Source organism: Saccopteryx bilineata, chromosome 5, assembly GCF_036850765.1.
Source record: "Saccopteryx bilineata isolate mSacBil1 chromosome 5, mSacBil1_pri_phased_curated, whole genome shotgun sequence".
Taxonomy (NCBI): Eukaryota; Metazoa; Chordata; class Mammalia; order Chiroptera; family Emballonuridae; genus Saccopteryx; species Saccopteryx bilineata.
Genome location: NC_089494.1, coordinates 229,910,214 through 229,934,224, shown reverse-complemented (window position 1 = coordinate 229,934,224; position 24,011 = coordinate 229,910,214). Strand labels below are relative to the sequence as shown.

The 24,011-nt window shown below is 41.3% G+C and overlaps 1 protein-coding gene across 2 annotated transcripts in view; it reads right to left on the bottom strand.

Moving 5' to 3' along the window:
• Positions 1–19,282, bottom strand: part of FRYL (FRY like transcription coactivator) — a 292,372-nt gene extending 273,090 nt beyond the window's left edge. For both annotated transcript variants that reach the window (XM_066232612.1, XM_066232613.1), the window contains exon 1: positions 19,057–19,282. The gene's annotated coding sequence lies outside the window, so the exon portion shown is untranslated. The remainder of the gene's footprint in view (positions 1–19,056) is intronic.
• Between the last annotated feature and the right edge of the window lie 4,729 nt (positions 19,283–24,011).

The window sequence follows — 24,011 nt, the reverse complement described above, 5'->3', positions numbered from 1 at the left end:
CCCAAAACACTGACATTTTATATACAATATATATATATACTTTTTTTTTTTTTTTACAGAGACAGAGAGAGAGTCAGAGAGAGGGATAGATAAGGACACACAGACAGGAACGGAGAGAGATGAGAAGCATCAATCATCAGTTTTTCATTGCGACACCTTAGTTGTTCATTGATTGCTTTCTCATATGTGCCTCCACCGCGGGCCCTCAGCAGACCGAGTAACCCCCTTGCTCGAGCCAGCAACCTTGGGTCCAAGCTGGTGAGCTTTGCTCAAACCAGATGAGCCCGCACTCAAGCTGGTGACGTAGAGGTCTCGAACCTGGGTCCTCCGCATCCCAGTCTGACGCTCTATCCACTGCGCTACTGCCTAGTCAGGCGACATTTTATATTTATAAAGGGAAAGATGTGGTTTCAGAAATTAGAGATATTAAAACAAATGTTAAATATTCGGGGGAAGAAATCATACCAGACCTAATATGCCTGCTGCTATTACTGAATCATTCAAACTTTATTACGCTCAGAAAGGAATATATGCATCCTTCAGAAGTAGGGTGATTAAGACAATGGAGTGGAAAGAAAATACTAGAAGATTACTCATATGTTATCGTAAATTTGAAACCCGAGCTTTACCAGTATTCCATACGTGAGACTGACAACAGCGCCCTCTCCTGGTCCTCCCACACCATCAACTTCCATTTTGTGGTATTTATGTGAAGTGTGCTGATACCACAGATTGGCTGGCCATTTGACAGTCACCTGTGGACAATTTGAAATGAACATTTTTCGTTGTTTGGGGGTCAAGCACAGTTGTGGAAATACAAGATTTCTCCACAGCCTCATTCCAGTGTCCACTCTCCAGCTTCTTGGGTGACAAGACGCAGTGTGACAGTAGCAGCAGCGGCAGAGGCTCCTTCACTGACCTTGCTAATCCTGCACTGGTTCCGGCTCATCCTGCACTTCCCAGGGCACCTGGAGGCAAGGGCGGCAGAGGTGGCACAAACCCCAGATTCCAGCACAGCCCTCGGGGTGCCCTCTGCACTGCTACCCCAAAACCTCCTGTCGCGACCAGAGCCACTCTAGCACCTGGGGCAGAGGCCAAGAAGCCATCCCCAGCACCCGGGCCATCTTTATGCTCCAATGGAGCCTCGGCTGCGGGAGGGGAAGAGAGAGACAGAGAGGAAGGAGGGGGGGTGGAGAAGTAGACGGGCGCCTCTCCTGTGTGCCCTGGCCGGGAACCGAACCCGGGACTTCCGCACGCCAGGCCGACGCTCTACCACTGAGCCAACCGGCCAGGGCCAAGAGATTTTTGCAAAAAAAAAAAATAGCATTGTAAACATAGTATTAGTAAAGCAAAATAAAAGCAAGCAACAAGAAAATGGTAGAACTGACAACTGCCTGTTACTAATACCAATTATCTTATAAAATGTAAAATTATAAAACTTTTAGGAAAAAATGTAGGAATGAAGATTCTGCGGACATGACACCAAAATAAGAACTCATCAAAGAAAGAAATTATTAAATGCTGTGCATGAAAATTTAAAACTTTTTTCTCTATCAAGACTTTGTTGCCTGGCCAGTGGTGGCACAGTGGATAGAGAGTTGACCTGGGACGCCAAGGACTCAGGTTCAAAACCCCAAGGTCACCAGCTCGAGTGTAGGATTGTCAACATGATCCTAGGTCACTGGCTTGAGCCCAAAGGTCGCTGGCTTAAGCAAGGGGTCACTGGATTGGCTGGCGCCCCCACTGCCTCCCTCCCCCGTCAAGACATGTACAAGAAGCGATCAATGAACAACTAAAGTGACATAACACGAGTTGATGCTTCTCATCTCTCTCCTTTGCTGTCTCTCTCTCGCAAAAAAAAAAAAAAAAATTAATAATTTTTTTTAAAAAGACCCCTTATGAGAATAAAAAGACAAGCTATAGATAGGAAAAAAAATGTTTTTTACCAACTATCTATTAGACAACGGCCTTTTATCTAAAATATGTAAAGAACTCTCAAAACTCAACAATAAAAAACAATCCAATTTATTCATTAGGGAAACAATTTTCCCATTAGGAAAAAGCAAATAAAATACAGAATGAGGCCCTGGACAGTGGCTCAGTGGCTAGAGGGTCGCCCAGCATATGGCCATTCCGGGTTTGTTTCCCTGTCAGGGCACACAGGAAAAGCGACCATCTGCTTGTCTCCCCCTTCTTCTCCTCCTTCTCTCCATCTTCCCCTCTCCCAGCCAGTGGCACAACTGGTTCCAGTGTGGCCCTGGACACTAAGGATAGCTCAGTTGGTCCGAGCATGTCAGCCTCAGGCGCTAAATATAGCTAGGTTGATTCAAGCATCAAGCCTTGACAGGGTTGCCAAGTAGATTCCCCGTCAGGGTGTATGCAGAAGTTTGTCTCACTATCTCCCCTACTCTCACTTAAAAAGAAAAAAATTTTAATAATAAAAAATAAATACACAATGAAATATCTCTACATAACAATTAGAATGACTAAAATTTTTAAAATAGTGAAACCACCAATTTAGGAAAGCATATGGAGAAACTGGACCTTTCATATACTGCCAACGGGGATATACAGCCACTCTGGAAAGTAGTCTGTCAGTTTCTTACAAAACTAAATATGCCTATAATACAACCTAGCAATTGCACTCTTGGGAATTTATCCCAGAGAAATGAAAATTTTCACCACAAAAGCCCATATAACACTTTTATTCATAACAGCCCAAAATTGGAAACAACTCATAAATTCTTCAACAGTTTAATAATTAAACTCTGTACTGTGGTACATCCATACAATAAATATCACTCAGCAATAAGAAGAACAGAACTACTGATAAATACAACTTGGATGGTTCTCTAGGGCATCGTGCTGAGTGACGCAAAAGGTTACGCACAGTATGATTCCATTTATGTAACATCAAAATGACACAATTACCAAGATGAAGAACAAATGAATGGTTGCCAGGAAACAGGGATGAGGAGGGTGGGGAAGGAAGGAAACTTGAGCTGCAGGAGGGAGTTTCCTGAGTGATGGAACAGTACTCTAAATCCTAGTTGTGGGAGTGGTTAAATTAATTCACACATAAAATGTTATCAAACTGCACAGAATTATACATACACAGACACATGAACAAGTGCATTAAAAACCATAAAATCTGAACATGGCTACTTACCAGTATTGTACCAATTTAAGTTTCCTGGTTTAATGCTGTTATGTTACATTATGTAAAATACTAAAACTGGGTGTGGGGGTTGAAGGTTACACAGGATACTCTATACCATTTTTGCAACTTCCCACAAGTCTATAATTATTCCAAAATAAAAAGCTTTTCAGCAATGACCGTCAATCACACTTATTTTTAAAATTACTAATATTTTACATAAAATCAAATGCATGGAAATAATGCATTTTAAAATGTTTTTCATTTTTATCTCATTTCTTATGTACATAATATATAGTATATAGTTTACAACAAACTTACACATATTAGGAATGCAGACACATTTTATTATACAGCTGGGTATAACATAAAACTTCTAGAGACCTGTTATAGAGGCTAGTTAAGTCTAAGATTCTATTTATCCCTTAAACTTTTTACTTAGTAAGCACATGCTGGAACAGGAGAAACAGTGGGCTGACTGGGAATTGAAAAGAACTCAATTCTGTCCACAGTTTAAACAAGTCACAATCTCGTTCTCATCTACAAAATGGAAGAGCTGTATCAGATTATTCCCAAGGCCATTCCAACTCTAAAAACACGACTCTGTATGAATTCCACAACAGAAAAAAATGGAACAACCATAAAGAAAAATACAACTAAAACTCTAACCAGTATTTACTGAAAGTATACTAAGAGTTCAGTATTGCCAGGAACATTTAATACAGAACATAGGTGTAAGTTGTCATCAACACAAACATAGAAAAGGGCATCTAAGGAGATAATTTTACCTCAAAGAAAATAATTACCAAAAGATCCAGTTTCAATATAAATATCTAGGTAACAAGAACATGTGGCATTTTACATGCATTCTCACAGTTCTTTCAGGCCTCTCATTTCTGCTCATGGATTAATTATATTAGGTTCTGCTGTACAAGCTTAGGGTTGTGATAGGTCTTGCAAGAAGTAGAATATCAAGACACGTGGAAAAGAATTATTCTCCATCCACTTGAGTTAGACTTAAGACAGAATTAAGAGGTCCATTATTCAGGGGAAGTGCTACATCACCCTGATATAGCACCTCCTGCTATCCAGAAATATCAATTACCTAAAACAGGGGTCCCCAAACTTTTTACATAGGGGGCCAGTTCACTGTCCCTCAGACCATTGGAGGGCCGGACTATAAAAAAAAACTATGAACAAATCCCTATGCACACTGCACAAATCTTATTTTAAAGTAAAAAAAAAAAAACACAAAACAGGAACAAATACAATATTTAAAATAAAGAACAAGTAAATTTAAATCAACAAACTGACCAGTATTTCAATGGGAACTATGCTCCTCTCACTGACCACCAATGAAAGAGGTGCTCCTTCTGGAAGTGCGGCGGGGGCCAGATAAATGGCCTCAGGGGGCCGCATGCGGACCGCGGACCGTAGTTTGGGGACCCCTGACCTAAAATATAGTCCAAAGAAGTAAAAATCCTCTAAGCAGTAAAAACCAGCATTACAAGGTCCCAGCCCTAAAGTTCCACATACAGGAAGTTCCTTGGTTTCCCACATAGAGCCTGCTATCATTTTTATCCACCATTCAACAAGTGTGGTTAGGGGTTCTAGTCACAGAGCCCACTACAAATATTAAATTATCAATAGAAAGACAAGGAACTTCTACAGAAAGAGGTATGAGGAGAGCAAACAAAGAGATACAGCTAACAGAGCCCAAAGGTCGTTAGGTTGAGCCCAAGGTCGCTACCTTGAACTAGGGATCACTGGCTCGACTTGAGCCCCCTAGTCAAGGGACACAGGAGAAGCAAACAATGAACAACTAAAGTACCGCAACTATGAGTCAATGCTTCTCATTTCTCTCCCTTCCTGTCTCTCTCTTGCAAAAAAAAAAAAGGAATAAGTAAGTCAACCCCCAAAACCAGACATGATTTAGAAAAGAATGGTTTCACCAAAACCATGGAACAAAATATGGTGGTCTCTATATTGCTGACTGAGGAGACCAATGGCTAGAGGTTTTTCTGTAAAGACACATAAATGGAACCAACAAAGTTAATATTGTTTTGACCAGTACTGTATAATAGCATTATCCATCTTACCATTTTTCAACTTTTAAATCATTTTTATTTTTCAATTACAGTTGACATAATTATATTAGTTTCAGATCTACACTACAGTGATTAGGCATTACATAACTTACTAAGTGATCATTCTGATAAATCTCACACCCATCTGACACCATACCTAGTTATTAGAATATTATTCACTATATTCCCTATGCTGTATTTTATATCTCCATGACTATTATGTAACAACCAATTTGTACTTTTAATCCCTTCACTTTTTTCACCCATCCCCCCAACCACTCTCCCATCTGTTAACCATCAAAATGTTCTCTCCGTTTATGAGTCTATACCTATGAGTTCTACTTGTTCATTTATTTTTTTTAGATTCAATTTTTGATAGGTACTTATTGATATTTTATTGTTCATATTTTGGATTATTTTTTTTCTTCTTCTCCTTAAAAGAAGACCCTCTAACATTCATCTACTGGTTTGGTGGTGATGAATTCCTTTAGTTTTTTCTCATCTGGAAAGCTTATCTGTCCATCAATTCTAAATGACAGGTTTGCTGAGCACAGTAATCTTGGTTGTAGGTCCTTGCTTTTCATCACTTTCAATATTTCTGCCAATCCTTTCTAGCCTGCAAAGTTTATGTTGAGAAATCAGCTGCTAGTCTTATGGGAGCTCCCTTGTAGGTAACTAACTGCTTTTCTCTTGCTGCTTTTAAAATTCTCTGTCTTTAACCTTTTCCATTTGAGTTATGATGTGTCTTGGTGTGGACCTCTTTAGGTTTATCTTGTTTGAGACTCTCTGTGCTTCCTGGACTTGTATGTCTATTCTTTTACCAGGTTAGAGAAGTTTTCTATCATTATTTTTCCAAGTAAGTTTTTAATTTCTTGCTCTCCCTTCTCCTTCCAGCACTCCCATGATGCAAATGTTGGTACACTTGAAGTTGTCCCCAAAGCTCCTTATATTATCCTCGTTTTTTTGCTTTTCTGTTTGTTTTGATTGGGTATTTTTTTGCTTCTTTATAGTCCAAACCGCTGATTTGACTTTGGCTTCATTTACTCTATTGATTCCCTTGAAATTATTCATTTCAGTTAGTGTAAACTTTATTTCTGACTGGTCCTTTTTTATGCTGTTGAAGTTCTAACTTCACTGTGGATCATTTAGCCAGTGTTTTGAACTCTGCACCCCCCACACACACCTTCTTGTAGTTGAGCCTTTCTTACTGTTGGCACGTCAATGGGAGGGGTTTACCCCCAGGCCAATCAGCTGCAAGTACTGGCTGGGACCACTGACCGCCAGGAAGAATCAGCTGTACAGGGGTACACCCCACAGAGCAGGACTTACTTCAGCAAGGCTCCGGTGTCCACTGAAGGTACATACCCCTTTAATGTGTCACCTGTGGAGGTGGGTGGGTAGTAATGCTTTGACATGGTCCGAAACTGTCCACTGGATGTGCTGATCAGGCCTCTCAGGAGGGGCAGGCCAAGGTCAGCCACCACCTGTGTTTTGCCACCCTGAGCTACAAAGCAATCTGCAGATGGCTGCTACCTGTGCTGGGCTTGGACGTGCCCAGGTGAGGCCAAGATCCAAACCAAGGCCAGCTATTGTTAATGCCAGGCCTGAGGCCACTAAGCAAGAAGTATGGAGCAGGCTGAGGCCAAATGCAGGTTGACTGAGAGATTTAATTTTTGAAAGAGAGTGAGAGACACAGAACAGGAGAGAGAGGCTGAGAAGCAGCAACTCATAGTTGCTTTCTCTTTAGTTGTGCACTGATTGCTTCTGGAGGAGAGCGAGGAGCACCAAACTCATAGTTGCTTTTACTTTAGTTGTACGTTGATTGCTTCTCGTATGTGTCTTGATCAATGTGCCCTTGCTCAAGCCAGAGGCCTTGGGCTTTTCATGCCAACAACCTTTGGGCTCAAGTGGACATGCTTTGGGATCATATGAAAGATTCCCCTGCTCACACCAGCAACCCTATGCTGACAAGCCCATGCTCAGAGCCAGTAACATTGGGGCTTGGAGCTTCAAACCAGCAACCTCAGTGTTCTGAGTTGATACTTTATCCACTGCACCACCAAGAAAATCTAAAGCAAGACAGGCCATATGTATGGAAAAGCCATTGACAATAGCTTGAGTGGACCAGAAAGTTGGGTGAGGCAGGGCCTCAGGGAATCACCAGAGCAGGACAAACAATGTCAGTCAGGTTGATGGAGTATCAGATATGGCATCTGCCTGCCAGCTCTGTGGGAGGAGGGCTCATTAAGTAAACAATGGCCTCTGCTAGTCTATCTGGAAGAAAGCTGCCTCCGCCACCCAGCTCTCCTCCTGATGCTGGACAATTCAGTTCCTCTCTGTGTGTCTCTGATGCCTTTCAAGATACTGGCCCAGCACGGAAGCTCAGAGTCCTAGAAGTCCACATGTGGGTCCTTTAAGAGGAACTGCCTGGGGCTCCAGCAGCCCTCCATCTCCTTCAGCAACAACCCACTGGTTTAGACAGGCAGAAGTTATGGGGACTCCCCTTCCTGGACTGGAACCCTGGGCGGGGTGACTGGTGGAAAGCTGGGACCACTTGCTCCTCTGTTGTGACCTGCACAGCTGAGACATCCCTCCCGATTTTTTACTTTTATCCACCACACGTGGGTGCTCACACGATTCTCATCTCCACCCCTCCTACTAGTACTGATGTGGCTGCTCCTTTAATTCCCTAGTTGTAGGACTTCCACTTGGGCAGATTTTAGGTGGTTCTAAATGATAGTTGTTCTGTAATCCAGTTGTAATTTTGACATGGTTGTGGGAGGAGGCCAGTACTACAGCTACCTAGATTGCCATCTTGATCAGACGTCCATCTTAAAATTTTAAATGGAGGACAAAATTGAAAATTACATTTAAATAATCTTTCCAGCATTCTTCAGTACTGAACTAAATTATTTCACATCTGATTACCATGAAATACATACCAAAAAGTAAAACAGACAAAATAAAACAAAACAGGGCCCTACCTGGGTAGCTCCACTGGTTAAAGCATCAGCCCAATGCACCAAGGTTGTGGGTTCAATCCCCGCTCAGGATACATACAAGAATAAGCCAATGAGTGTATAAATAACTTGAACAACAAATCAATATTTCTCTCTCTCCCTTCTTCTAAAAAAATAAATAAAATAAAACAAGGAATCATGAGAAGTTGAAATCCATTCACACAATAAAGCACACATGGAAATATTTTACAACCTAAAAAATGAGACTGCACTGGAGTAAGTCACTGGTTCTCAAACTGAACTGAAGTTCTCAAACTGAAGTCGGGGCACATTTAAAATCCTTTGTAGGTGCACTATATACAAATTTCTGAGATATGTTATAATAATTAAGTAAAATATTTTTAAAAATATATAAAATCCAAGCGTACTTTTATGGTAATTAAATGAAATAAATGATAAAATTAAATTTATTCTGACATTAAAAAATCGTTACATTTTTTGAGTTATGCTTTTTAGAATTTGTGAAAAAGAAGGGTTAAAAATAAAAAAACAACAAAAAAGTTATCTTTTTATATATATAAAAACCTTTTTTTTTTTTAACAGAGAGAGAGAGTCAGAGAGAGGGATAGATAGGGACAGACAGACAGGAACGGAGAGAGATGAGAAGCATCAATCATTAGTTTTTTTTGTGACATCTTAGTTGTTCATTGCTTTCTCATTTGTGCCTTGACTGCAGGCCTACAGCAGACTGAGTAACCCCTTGCTCGAGCCAGAGACCTTGGGTACAAGCTGGTAGCCTTGCTCAAATCAGATGAGCCCGCGCTCAAGCTGGCAACTTCGGGGTCTCGAATCTGAGTCTTCCACATCCCAGTCTGACGCTCTATCCCCTGCGCCACCGCCTGGTCAGGCTAAAAACATTCTTAGTAAGATTTAGTAAATTCAGCAGGTCCCAGTGCAAATGTATTAAGTTTTTTCATTCTTGAGTTTATGAGAAACATGAGCTTGATGTGTCCTAGTGATTTCTTCAATGTTTGGGCATATATTTAAAGGCAAATTCTCATTTCCTCGTCAATACACTGAAGAATTCCTCTTTTTACTCTTAATTGTGTTGAGGGTAGAAAATCCTATTTCACATAAATAGAATGTTGAAAACTGTAGTAAAATGTTCAAAGTTTTTTTTAGGTATTGCCATATATTCTTCTTTTATAGAAATCCAAAAGGCTTCACGAGACAATTCCTCATGTTTAATCATCAATCCAAAACCCTCATCATATATATCATCTTAACTTGACACCAAACAAAGGATAGAAGAAACTTGCCTCCAGTTTTTCCAGGGAACATGGGGAGTAGTGTAAACAATCCAGCACCACAGCTTAACAGCCTTTTGCAACCTAGTCAGGCAAGTGAGGTGGGGAGTTGGGCAGACTGTCAGCTACAGCCAATTCCCCACACCTCTGTCCCCCCAAAATCTAAACTCCAAAAACCCTGTTGGTTTTGTGCCCAACAGGCACATATTTCTCTGGAATACCATAGGGCGCACCTGGAAATCTTCTAGGGCGCACACTTTTAGAACCACTGGAGTAAGTGAACAAAGTGATACCACTTTCTCAATTCCCTGGTAACCTTTAAAAAAGAAAACACCACTGTAACCTCTCTGATGTATGGATGCTCTGAAATAGAGATGTGTCTCACAACTGCTGTCATCTAACAGATGTAGTTAGTGAAAACCTTATGCTGACAATTCCTGGAAAGATCAAGAAAGCAGCAGCATCAAAGTATCTCAGGTTTGATCAAAAATGGCCATTCGAAACAATGTTAAAAAGACAAATGAATGATCAGAAGCCTTTAAAACCACAATCAATGTTGATAATTACAGAAAATTCTCAAAAATAAGTTGTATCATTTTACCTTAAAAGACAGTGCAGCCTGACCAGGTGGTGGCGCAGTGGATGGAGCGTCGGACTGGGATGCGGAAGGACCCAGGTTCGAGACCCCGAGGTCACCAGCTTGAGCGCGGGCTCATCTGGCTTGAACGAAGAGCTCACCAGCTTGGACCCAAGGTCGCTGGCTCCAGCAGGGGGTTACTCGGTCTGCTGAAGGCCCACGGTCAGGGCACATGCGGGAGAGCAATCAATGAACAACTAAGAAGTCGCAACGCGCAACGAGAAACTGATGATTGATGCTTCTCATCTCTCTCCGTTCCTGTCTGTCTGTCCCTGTCTATCTCTGCCTCTGTTAAAAAAAAAACAAAAAACAAACAAACAAACAAAAAAAAAGACAGTGCAGGCCCTGGCCGGTTGCCTCAGCGGTAGAACATCGGCCTGGCATGCGGGGGACCCGGGTTCGATTCCCAGCCAGGGCACATAGGAGAAGCGCCCATTTGCTTCTCCACCTCCTCCTCCTTCTTCTCTGTCTCTCTCTTCCCCTCCCGCAGCCAAGGCTCCATTGGAGCAAAGATGACCCGGGCGCTGGGGATGGCTCCTTAGCCTCTGCCCCAGGCGCTAGAGTGGCTCTGGTAGAGGCAGAGCAACGCCCCGGAGGGGCAGAGCATCGCCCCCTGGTGGGCAAAGCGTTGCCCCTGGTGGGCGTGCTGGGTGGATCCCGGTAGGGCGCATGCGGGAGTCTGTCTGACTGTCTCTCCCCGTTTCCAGCTTCAGAAAAATACCAAAAAAAAAAAAAAAAAAAAGACAGTGCATATCACATTATTTAGTAAGCACTCAATAAATTTAGCTACACTTATTATTACTTAAATGCCTACAAAGTCACTAGCATTGTGCAGGGGCAAATAAAAGTTCATCATGATCAACTTAGGAAGCACTTCTTTTGTTTTTTTAAAGAGGGAGGGAAAAGGCCTAATCTGTGGTGGCGCAAAGGATAAAGCATCAACCAGGAACGCTGAGGTCACCAGTTCAAAACCCTGGGCTTGATGGTCAAGGCACATATGGGAGTTGATGCTTCCTGCTCCTCCCCCCCTTCTCTCTCTCTCTAAAATGAATAAGTAAAATCTTAAAAAAAAAAAAAAAAAACACCAAGAGGGAGGGAAAGGGAGCGAGAAGTATCAACTCATAGTTGCTTCACATGAGTTGTTTATTTCTTGTCGGATGTGCTTTGACCAGGCAAGCCCAGGGTCTTGAACTGGCAACCTCAGCATTCCAGGTTGACAACCTATCCACTGTGTCACCACAAGCAAGGCAAGAAACATGATTTTGATCAAATAAATGGTAAGTTACACAATACAGCATTTTGAACCAATAAAATAAACATCTCATTCAGCAATGATCAGAACTTACTAAGTACTTTCAACTTCTTTTAAAGTACTACTTTCCTTTATTTAAGTCTGATATGTAGAACCTGACACATAAATTGTTTACTTGAAGAGAGTCACCAAATGATTGAGTAAAAGAAGTGTCACCAAAATAAGTCTTATGATATTCATAGGAAGAAAAAATAAATCTCTTTTCCCATTACTTTCCAGACTTAGGTAGAATAAGGATTTACATAAATTCCCTTTTAAAGAAAATCTTTCTAAACTTTGGAGCTACACACATCACAAAAGACGCTCTCTACTCCTAGGATTAATATGCATTGAAAGAGACCAATTTATACAGGAAGGTACATTTATTGAAATGTAATTTTTCATTTATGTAAAATATTCAGAACAGGCCAATGCAGAGATGGAATGTAAATTACTGGTTGCCTAGCACTAGGGAAAGAGAACGGGAATGTGATGGGGTGATGAAAAATTTGGTCGTAGTGCACCATTCTGGACTATACTAAAAACCACTAGATATTGTACACTTTAAATAGATGCAGCTACAAGCCAAGGAACTCCAAGAGTTATCGGCAAACACCAGAAGCTTCAAGAAGCAAAAAAGGATTCTTCTCTAGAGCCATCAGAAAGAGCATGGCCATCTGACCTGTGGTGGCACATTGGATAAAGTACTGACCTGGAATGCTGAGGTCACTGGTTCAACACCCCCAGGCTTGCCTGGTCAAGGCTTATAATGAGAAGCAATGACTTGATGTTTCCTGCTCCTACCCTCCTCTCTCTCTCTCTCTCTCTCTAAAAATCAATAAAGTCCTAAATAAATAGATGAGTTGTATGGCATGTAAATTATATCTCAATAAAGTTATTTTAAAACTTTAACTCTTGACTGACCAGGCAGTGGCGCAGTGGATAGTGTCGGACTGGGATGCGGAGGACCCAAGTTTGAGACCCCAAGGTCACCAGCTTGGGCGTGGGCTCATCTGGTTTGAGCAAAGCTCACCTGCTTGAGCCCAAGGTCGCTGGCTCAAGCAAAGGATCCCTCGGTCTGCAGTAGCCCTCGGGTCAGGGCACATGTGGGAGAGCAATCAATGAACAAGTAAGGAGCTGCAACGAAGAATTGATGGTTCTCATCTCTCTCCCTTCCTGTCTCTCTGTCCCTATCTGTCCTTCTCTCTGACTCTATCTCTGTCACCACAAAAAACACACACACACACACAAAAAAAATACAACTTTAACTATTTACAAAACTCGACAAATTCATAACTGCAGCAGTAGGGTCAAACTCCATAGGATGTACCCATCTGTCAAGATGGTCTTCCTGGCCCAGCTGACCCTCACTGGAGCAGTCCTACAAGGTCCCGCTCTAGCAACCCAGTTCTTTCCCCACAAATGCAAAGATGAAGCAACAAGCACGGCAGGGGTAGGGGTGGTGCATTTTGTAGAACTTAGAAGTACTTAACTCCGTATTTTAATATGTGATTTTTCAAAATAATTATTTCCATAACATTTTTTAAAATCTTGATAAAGGCATCTATTATAGCATTTTGAGTTTAAAAGAATGTGTTACTATTCTACCAACAAAAATGTGAATTATCTGCTAGAAGACAAATGTAGTCTCATAATGGAAGTCTTTGAAATGGATGACCCCTGTAGGGTATATGGAAAGACACTCCAATGTTTGTAGAATTCCAGAAATATTCTGCCACATGGGAATAACAGTTTAAAATTAAGAAAACAAAACAAAACAAAAAACTTAAAGTGCTCACACATTTAATGTAGCAGGCTCCATGGGCCTCAACCCACCTTCTAGGGAAGACCAGACCAGGTTTGCTAGAACACTTGGAACAGGGGTCAGGAACCTATGGCTCGCGAGCCAGATGTGGCTCTTTTGATGGCTGCATCTGGCTCGCAGACAAATCTTTAATAAAAAAAAATAACGACGTTAAAAATATAAAACATTCTCATGTATTACAATCCATTCATTTCCTACCGCTCATGTTCATGTTTGTGGCTGGCTGGAGCCAATCACAGCTGTCCTCCGGGACAACACCAAATTTTTATTGGATAATACGTAAAGTACACGGGTCATTGTATGGCTCAAACGGAATTATATTTTAAAATATGTGGCGTTCATGGCTCTCTCAGCCAAAAAGGTTCCTGACCCCTGCTCTGGAAGAAGCTATACAGAACAATAAACAAGAGCAAATAATAAATTCACCTAAACTGGCACTTTGTATTCACTGCATTTAATGCACATGTGCCATGATGTCTATTTAAGGACCCTACTCAGAGGAGCTCACAACTTGTGACAGAGACAAACTTAACCTTATCTTCAATCCTAGCACAGTGAATAAATTAGGTACAATTCTCAAAAAAAAAAAACAAGATGTGCTAAATGAAATGGAGATTTCTCAGCTAATTAGGCCAACTGGCTGCTTGCAGCCAGGCTTTCTATTTCGGAACCTTTGGGAAACCTGCCCCGCCCCCCAGCCCTGGGCCAGCCTTCTGAAGCTCTTAAACAACAGAATCTTATCACCTCCTCCATCAGCTTACAGGGCAGCTCCCTTTTTATGACCAACTTCCCGTTAGGGTAGAGCCTCTGTACACTCCCTCTTGGGCTACCCTGAGAAGTGCCTGTTGGCACTTTCAAAGTAATTTTAATGCTCTCTAGAGATGAGAAATATCAAGAAATGAAAAGATAGTATGCTTAGAGTATATACTCCAAATGTATTTCAGGGTAAAGGCAGATAAACTGTTCAGGAGCACAGGTTTTGATCAATTCTCAAAATGACTATATAGTCTATTTTTGAATACATACATACTAGTGGCAGATTTATAACTCAAGAAAAGGTAAAAGAACCAGAATTACTAAGACTGGGGAAAAATTATTAATAAATAAGTGTATAAAAACTGATTATCTTTTTTTCATTCCTAATAAATACAACTTACTAATTAAAATTTTCAAGTCTTATACTTTAAAGATAGTTTATTATCTAAAGATAACAGGGTGGTGCAGTGGATAAAGTGTTGACCTGGAACACCTAGGTCACTGGTTCAAATCCCTGAGCTTGCCCGGTCAAGGCACATACAGGAAGCAATTACTACAAGTTGATGCTTCCTGCTTCACTCCTCTCTTTCTCTCTCTCCTTTTCTGTCTCCCCCTCTCCCCTCTCTCTAAAAATAAATAAATAAAAAATAAAGATAACAAAAAAAGAAGGGAAATTAATTTGTGTGTGTGTGTGTGTGTGTGTGGCAGAGACAGAGAGTCAGAGAGAGGGACAGACAGACAGGAAGGGAGAGAGAGAGAAACATCAATTCTTCGTTGCAACACCCCAGCCGCCCATCGACGGATCTCTCACACCTGCCCTTACAGCAGAGCAAGTGACCCCCTGCTTGGGCCAGTGACTACGGGCCCAAACTGGTGAGCCCTGCTCAAACCAGACAAGCCCATGAGACCGCGCTCAAGCTGGGGACCTTGGGGTCCCGAACCTGGGCCCTCCACATCCCAGTCCGACGCACCATCCACTGCGCCACCGCCTGGTCAGGCAAGAAGGGAAAATTAAAACTAAGAATAAACACCAAATCATTACCAACAATTATAATGTGATAAGGGCAGTGTTATGGGAGTACTTTTTATTTATAAAGTATACATTGCTTTTATATTAATACTTTTATTTTTTAATTGATTTGAGAGAGAGACAGAGAGAAACATCTATCAGTTTCTGTATGTGCCCTCACAGGGGATCAGAGCACCTTTGTGTAATGGGACAATGCTCTAACCAACTGAGCTACCCAGCCAGTGCTCATATTAATATTTTTAAATGAGCATGTGATAACATGACCTGTGGTGCTGCAGTGGATAAAGCCTCAACCTGGAACGCTGAGGTCGCCAGTTCAAAACCCTGAGCTTGCCTAGTCAAGGCACGTATGGGAGTTGATGCTTCCCGCTCCTCCCCCCTTTCTCTCTCTCTCTCTCTCTCTCTCTCTCTTTCTCTCTCTTACTCTCTCTTCTCTCTAAAATGAATTTAAAAAAATTAAATAAGCATTTGATACTTTGATCTTAAGGAAAATAATTTTTCATTTAAACAAACTCACACATACTCTCCCTACCAAAAAAAAAAAAAAGGTAAACTTCTATACAGCTTATGGTTTTTTATAGAATACTAACGGTCTAATAAAACTGCTTAAGTACTTTAGACAACAGTAAAAAGAGGAATTGGAGAGGGGGAGCCTCTAACTTTTGTTAATGTTCTTTACCAAAGTCCAAAATCTAACGAAGAAATACACACATAAGCAGACCATCAGTCAGAGCATGGCCTGTGCTGTAAACGGGTTTAACAGGAGCAAGAGGAAAGAGCAGTCACTTATGATTAGGAGATCAGAAGCAAAGCCTGCAGACAAGGTGACATTTCAGCTGGGATGACTGCTCTGGTGAGGTAACAACAGCTGAAATACAGAGCACATGTTCTGCCCCCCTAGTATTTTACAGATAAAAAATAGTTCAAGTAGAGAACATACACCCAGCCAACCCCCAAATATACTTTACTTTTAATTTTATTTTTATTTTAAAATAGATAAAATCTCACTAAAAAAAATAAATAAGTGAATAAACAAAACAAACAGAAACAGACCCATAGATATACAGAACAAGTTCAAGGTCGCCAAAAGGGAGAGGATGGTGGCGGTGGGGATGGATATCTGTTACACAAAACAATGAAAACTGTCCATCCTCACCTAGATTTCTTCTATTATTCCACTATTCTTTTACCATTTTGGCATCAATCCTGTGTTGCTGTTACTCTGCACCTGTCGATGCACTGAGATACACGGTCTTTTTCTTATGGATGATATTTCTGCATCCTTCCATTAAACTGTATACCTTTCAGAGTAATGACTGCCACCCATTTCTATTTTATCTTCCCATACTACTCCTTAAATAAATGGGTACTCAACAGGTATTGATGACAGGTTAAACCTAGTTCTAATAATTGTGACAATAAGCTATCACTGTCACAAAAGACAAATTATTAAATCACATTTTTGTACACAGAACAAAAGGTTAATATTGATATATTTTCCCTCAGTCACTGAACCAATAGCTGAACTTTGGTGTAATCTGTTTAGAAAGGTGTTTACTAAAAATTAAAAGTAAAGTAAGTCTTTTAAAAAAATAAAAGTAAAGTAAGTCTTTTAAGCAGCCCAGATAGAACATTATTGTTTTCTGTCACAAAGACCTAAGACAACACATATACTGGGTACTAGAAAGGTACTAGGTGACACAGTGAATTTGCACAGAAATGGAAGATAGTCCTTAGTCAATAATATTGTAATAATTACGCCTGGTGTCAGGTGGGTAACTAGACTTATCGGGATGATCACTTTGTAAGTTATATAAATGTTTAACCATTATGTTGTACACCCAAAATTAATATGATATTGTACATCAACTGTAATTAAATCATTAAAAGTTAAATTTAAAATGGTTACTACAAAAGATCATGTTTTTGTGTATTTGTTTCCTAAATTCTATGGAAACAGATTATCAAACATTATTATCTAAAATTGATTTTCAGTTTCCAAGCAGCGTTTCTTCTTTGTTGTTACTGGTGAGCCTTTGAACTTATGTTCCACAGGGCTCATAGAGTTGCTAAATAGTGTGTTAATTGACACTTTGGAAAGTTGTTAGTATTGCTTTAAAAAAAAAAAAAACTGGGCCAGGTGTTTGGACAATATCACTCTTCCACAGAAGCAATTTTACAAAATAACTCAGAATAGAAGTAAACATTGCATGGAATGTTATTTTTGATAATGAGTAGCAAAAAAAAAAAAAAAAAGACTACAGAATAACATTCCCACTGCTACTTTGTTTATAGGTTGTAACTTGCACATTCAAGTACTCTACAAAGTATGTACAAAAAGAAACTGTCAAAAATGAATGCTTATGAAAACATTCCTTTTCTAAATAAGGTCTCTAACAAGGAATGTGCTGCTTCTAAATCCGATTTCTCCAGCAAGAATTTTTTTTTTATTTTATTTATTCATTTTTAGAGAAGAGAGAGAGAGGGGGAGAGAGAGACAGAGAGAGAGGAGAGAGAGTCAGGGGGAGGAGCTGGAAGCATCAACTCCCATATGTGCCTTGACCAGGCAAGCCCAGGGTTTCGAACCGGCGACCTCAGCATTTCCAGGTCGACGCTTTATCCACTGCGCCACCACAGGTCAGGCCTCTCCAGCAAGTATTGACAGGTACAGCAGCATAGCAATAATGCTCAAGATGATAAACCTCTTTACTTGTTTTATCAATTGTAAAAGTCGCTGTTACTAATGATAATACCTATGAGCTAAGGAGTACAAATAAACCTTATGGAAAACATCTGCTAGACGTAACAGTATTTTACAAAACTATTTCTGTCAAAACTCTTTTTTCCTGATCTCACAGACCCTAGAAACCTGATTTCCCCTTTTCCTTCTAAAAAATCTCCCGCAGGTTAAGTCGAGGTTCAAAGGTTAAGGCAAATTTGGCTCTCTGTGGAGTACTAGCCCTCAACAGCACATCTCTCCTCCCCCTTTTTCAATTTATCTTGACCTGAGAGTTTGATGTTTTCTTGTAACTGCAAATGCACAAGAGGAGAGATTTTAAGTGCCGAGGAACGAAACTGGCATGAGAAGAAGACCGACGGCAATGAAGAACCATTTCACTTAGAAATCAGCCTCTACCGGACGCAGGAAACGAACTTATACTCGAAGAACCTGCCGCTCAGAAGCCACAACTTCCATCAATAGGCAAAGAAAAGTTGCACGGAAGAGCTCAGCGTCCAGGCAGCCTGCGCCCGAGAGGACCGAGAGCAGCAAGACATTCAGCAGGCCCGGGCCGCCCTCGGGCGGTGGCTGCGGCGTCGGTTGGGCCACTCTGGCTCCGGAAAGCTCCGGGTCTGGGGGTGCGCGGCCGACCCGTAGCGACGCGGGCACAGCGCCCGCATCCGCACCCCTCCCTACCACCGCCAGCAGTGGGCGGAGAGACCAAAGGAAAAGAGGGACAATGCTGGGCCGGGCAGGCGATTCCGCGCGCTCCACGGGTCCCCGGCACCCCTTACGCCCCGGGCCGTCAGCTGCCGCGCCAAGTTCGTTCCTCCGCCCACCCTTCACGGCCCGGGCGGCAAAACGGTGGCCGCCGACCTCCCTCCGCCTCGCTGCCACCGCCTTCCTCCCCGCCCGGAGGCTCCCCAAGTCCGCGAGGAGGCGGCGCGCGCAAGGGGAGGCGGGCGCGCGAAGGCAAGGGGGGCGCGCACGGAGGGAGCCGGGCGCGCGGCGCTCCCCGAGGACCCGCTGCTGCTCCGGCGGGTTTTCGGTTGAGGCGGGGACTGCGCCGCGGTTTAGTGTCCGTTATGAGTCTTGGCCCGGGCGGAGCAGCTTGCCAGCCATCCTGGCCCGCCTCCCCTCGGCTTCCATCAGGAAGGGCAGCGGGCGAGTGCCGGCGACCTCGTCTCCCACCAAGGATGGGGCCGCCGGGCAGTGGGCATCCCGGCGCCTGCCCATGGGGCGATAAGAGAAAGTGAAATGAAGCACCTTTCCCCAAGCAACACCTACCCGTCCCCAGTCCAAGTGCAGCTGCCTCCTCCTCAAGCGCCGCTGGTCCCCGCCCTCGGGCCCCAGGCTCCGTTCTCTTGACAATGGCGCGTCCCCTTTAAGGAATAATCCGATCGGAACCGATCTGTGCTTAAACCTCCCTCCGACTCTGATTTTAACCGGATTTCTCTCTCTCTCTCTCTCTCCCCCGAGCCCGACGGGCGCTCGGCTGTGCTGCGAGCTCTTACCACCCCTTCCCCGCCCCGCCCACTCCCTCACCTCGCTGATTGGCGAGAAACACTACAACAGGAACAGCAATCTTCGCACTCCACTGGCCAGTCCAACCGCTGCTCAGAGTTACCTCCACCTCCACCCCGCCCCTTTTCCCGGATTGGACCTGCCTCTAATCACTCTCTGTCTTCTACTCTATCGTTGCTTTGGAGAACTGACAGTCAAGGCTCACACTCCCGCCTCCGGAAAGCGAACTTTATTTTTATTGGTGAAAGGACATCTTCCTGTGCACCTGATTGGGCAAGTCAGGAGTTAATCTGCACGCCCCTTACTCATTATCGCTTTCCCTGTACGGGTTCGAGAAATACAGCCGCCAAATCCTCCCTACTTTGCCATTTTTCTAAGCGCCTATCCCTTTATATATTGCTAGGGGTCGTGGACAAAATCAGACCCTGTATTGGAGAAAGCTGGAAAGGGAGAAAAGAAAAATTCAGAATCTCCTCCAGATGAGTTAAATATATCCAGAGCTGGAATCTCATCCAGTGAATGGATTGGTTTCAATGAGTTAGAATACCTGAAATTCTAGTGCTAACTCCTGAGATTTACTCAACAAGTTTTCACGTTCTGTCCACTATATTCCGCTGCCATTTCGCTACCCCGAAGAGCTTTAATTAAGCTATCTGCAAACCTGAAGGTGTCCTTGTTTGTTTCACAATTGTTCGTTTTCAAAAAAGTCACTTAAATAATGTCCTCTAAAACTTCGGTTTAATTCACGACCTTTGTGTTTTCTCAGCGTTTGTCACGAGAGCTAAGTTACTCTTGTGAAAAAATTGAATACATAGTCCCCCCCTCATACTAACTTCAAGTTGACCACGTCCGTCCCTTTTGCTAGAACCGTAGCAGAGGAAGCCCAGGTTAAGCCTAAGTGAGCACCAGACGGCTGTTGCTTGCGGGAAAGAGGGAGCCTGGCACCGGAAGCTTAACCCTGCAGCAAAACCTCACGCATGAAAAGAGAAATTCTGCGCCATCCCGGTGGGATTTGCATTAGTGTCCTCACTTTCCCACCGGAGCTGTAAGGACCAAAAGGGTTGTGACTACTGAAATTGGGTATGGTTAAGTGCTTTTGGTACCCACAAATGAATATTAGGGGGAAACATTTGTTTTCCAATTACGTTTGAGACTTTGGACCTCAAAATATTTAAATATTTAGTGCATTTTCAGTGATAGCCCAATGGTGCCAAGAAAGTGGCAGCGCCCAGCAGTACCCTCGAAGGGGAGTGAGCGCTAGAAAGGAGGAAATAAATCATCTATAGTCAGTAAGACTTTTCCGTGAGCGCAGGTGAAAAATCTTTTGGGGATACCCATAAATATTAAAGAGTGAGGAAAGGGAAACATTGTAGGTGAGTTTAGGTATTTCTGGTGGGGGCAAAAGACAAGGAAATGTCTGGATTATATTTATATTACCTTCACAGTCATAAATGTCTATAACTAAACCTCTGTTTTCAACCTATTCCTTTTGGGCTTTGGTGGTTCTTTTTTCCTACAGCCAAGGTAAAGTAATCATCCTGGTTTTACCCTGATTTACTTCTCTCAAATTTTGAGACTACTTCTGGGTTCTGATAGTCTATATTAGAACACAATCAAAATAAGGATATTCTATATTCTAGTGTCTAGTGTGATCTTGAAATAAAGACATCTAGTATTTTAGATGAGTATACAACTGCAAGTTTTTGTTCTAGGTCTAAGTGATGTTTTCAAGTTCTTTGTTAAATACCTGCTCTACACTGACCAGATTGTTTTGTTACACTAGCACTTTGGGCTTATAACTCCAGAGGACGGTTTACAGTAACCTCCAGATTTGCTTCCTTACATCTAACCAACTGCACTGAGATAATTACCTTACAAATATAATTTATATTATTTTTTTCTATTTCACACTTGCCCACAGTAGGATTATCACTTTTTAGCTTACCCAGCCTCCTGGTACTAATACTCCTGTTGGCATTTCACATTGAGAAAGAATTTAGAAAATTTGCAAACCTAGAGTTTCCAATATGCAGGTCATTCTTAAGAATGTTCAGTGTTACTATAAACGCAGCCCCAATTCTAACCCTGGAGAAATTTACGATTTGTACTTTCTCTTCAGAAGTACTTTACTACCTTCATTTCCCATTTCTAAACCAAATCCTTATTATTTAAAAAGAAATATACCCCCCATGCACCAATATGACTATAGCTTTTTTTTTTTTTTTTTATAGTTTATTCATTTTTAGAGAGAAGAGAAAGAGGAGAGAGAGAGACAGGGGGGAGGAGCTGGAAGCATCAACTCCCATATGTGCCTTGACCAGGCAAGCCCAGGGTTTCGAACCGGCGACCTCAGCATTTCCAGGTCGACGCTTTATCCACTGCGCCACCACAGGTCAGGCCAACTATAGCTTTTTAACATCCTTGAATTTAGATCTTTGTTAAACTCATTTAAAGAGTGAAGCACATTATGATCACTTATTCTCCCTGTTTATATACAAAGGTTAAACCATTAAACAACTACCATTTAAGTCAGTAATTAGTTTTCCTCAGAAAAATTGTTACCATTTACATTGCAAGTTCTTTTCAATTCACCATACATTTTTATAGTAACTATTATGTGTTGAGCAATGAATAGGGAAACAAATGATAAGTGTGTAGCTATTCTCCAGAGAGTATAATGAATCTCCGAATTCTATTCATATGTGGCACAATTTTACCCCTCACTCAGCACCTGGGTGGATACCATCTATATATATTAACCAATTATTTTCTACAGTAAAATTAAGAAAAAAATCAGTTAACAGCTGTCAACCAAGATCTCTTCCTTCAGCCCTTTCTTACTATTAACAAGAATGAGACATATTAAGAGAAAATATATTCATAGTAATTTGATTTTATAAATAAATTTCCTGGGTCCCTGTAGAAGATGCCCCAGTTCTCCACCTATATCTCAGTGTGTTTCTTTGTAAAATGAGAACTGACATTCACTGAGAATATCACTGAAAAACCTTTAATCATCACTAAAAAAATTCAATTATGTTCAGTATATTCTATTTGTGTGTTACATGCTGTTGAGTTGACTCTGACTCCTGGTGCCCCTCTAAATGAGTGATGTCCACACCATCTTGTCCTCAACAGCCCTGCTCTGCTCCTATAGACTCATGCCTACTGCTTCTTTTATAGTCAATCCATCCATATTTGGTCTTCCTCTTTTCCTGCTGATGTTCTACTTACTAAGGCAGAAAGGAAATACTAATACATTTTTAGAAAGATTTCCAATTCTCTTCTGCTTAAAACCCTCCAAAGATTCTCTAGGCATATATTGAATATAGTCCAAGCAACCCAGTAAAATGTACAAGTCCTTTATATCTGACTCTAGGCACCCCTCAGATTTCTTCTCTGGTGATTTGTTTATTTGACACTTGAAATGGCTGCTCTATCAATATCGGTGAGGCTGCTCTATCAAGCCTCAGTGTCTATGGGCATGTGATTGTCTTTGAATAGAACAGCCTTCTTTCCAGTCCTTGCTCACCTGGAGGACTCTCCTATCTGTCCATCAAATCCCAATAGAAGTTTTACTTCCTTTATGAAGCCTTCCTCCCTGACTTAATTATTTCTCTACCCCATACATACATCTGTTACTCTGATTACAGGTATCATAATAATTGAAGACAGAACTTAAATGTTTCTTTTTCTGTCTTTTGCATTATTCTGGTTTGTTCTTGAAAGCAAAGGCCATACTTACACATCTTTTCATCAGCATCATTTAAGATAATACCTGGTGTAACTGAAGGTTTTCTACAGATGCATGTCAAATCAACTTGAATAAGGCAAGGATGAAACAAAATGGTTACCCTACAGTGTGAAAATCTAATTAATCAGAATACTATTCCAGGATTATTCTAATTAATATTTTATTATAAATCTATCCTATCACTCAATCTAGATCACTGGTTCCCAGACTTTTTAATTTCATAGATGGGTAAAATCTGCAAGGAATTTTCAGGAATTGAGATAGGCTTAACTCTTTATTTTGCAAAGTAAAGGTATAAAATAAATATAAATAAATCCTCTACCTATTCTACCCATTACTACATAAAATAACATTTTTAAACCAAAAATCAGGAAAGTTATCATTTCAGAGTGAAAGTTCTTTGAGTAAATTTATGGAGAACTTGAACAAACCTCCAATTGCATCTAGATTACTCATTGTACTTCACATTACTGATACTTCTTTTCATCTATTTTAAAAGATGGTTTAGAAAAATGTCCCTAAGGTGTTTCACTCCATAATATCCATGTGGGGAAGGGGATTATATGACTGTTTGTTCATTTCTACTCTTCTCAAAAGTAAACATTGGACATCATCACTAATTGACTTGTAGCTTCCTGCCAGAATGTTTGTAGAGAAACTCTAAATTTTTATAGAGGCCCTTGAAAAATGCTTCTTTAATTCTTTTTTGCATCTATCTCATCTTATAGAGTTCCCTTCCTTTCCTTTAGGAAGCTTACTATTCTTTAAAAACCATTGTGTAGTCCTTAGAAAGTTTCCCCATTGTCTGTCAATGAGTGAAACAAAAAAAAAATTTAAGTGGTTTTTAAAATTCTTTTACCGTATCTTTTCAACCAAAAAATTAGGTTGAATGATTGATAATCATCAATAACTATCACAGTGTCTATGCTGTGTCACAATTATAATGCTAATATGAGCTATATTA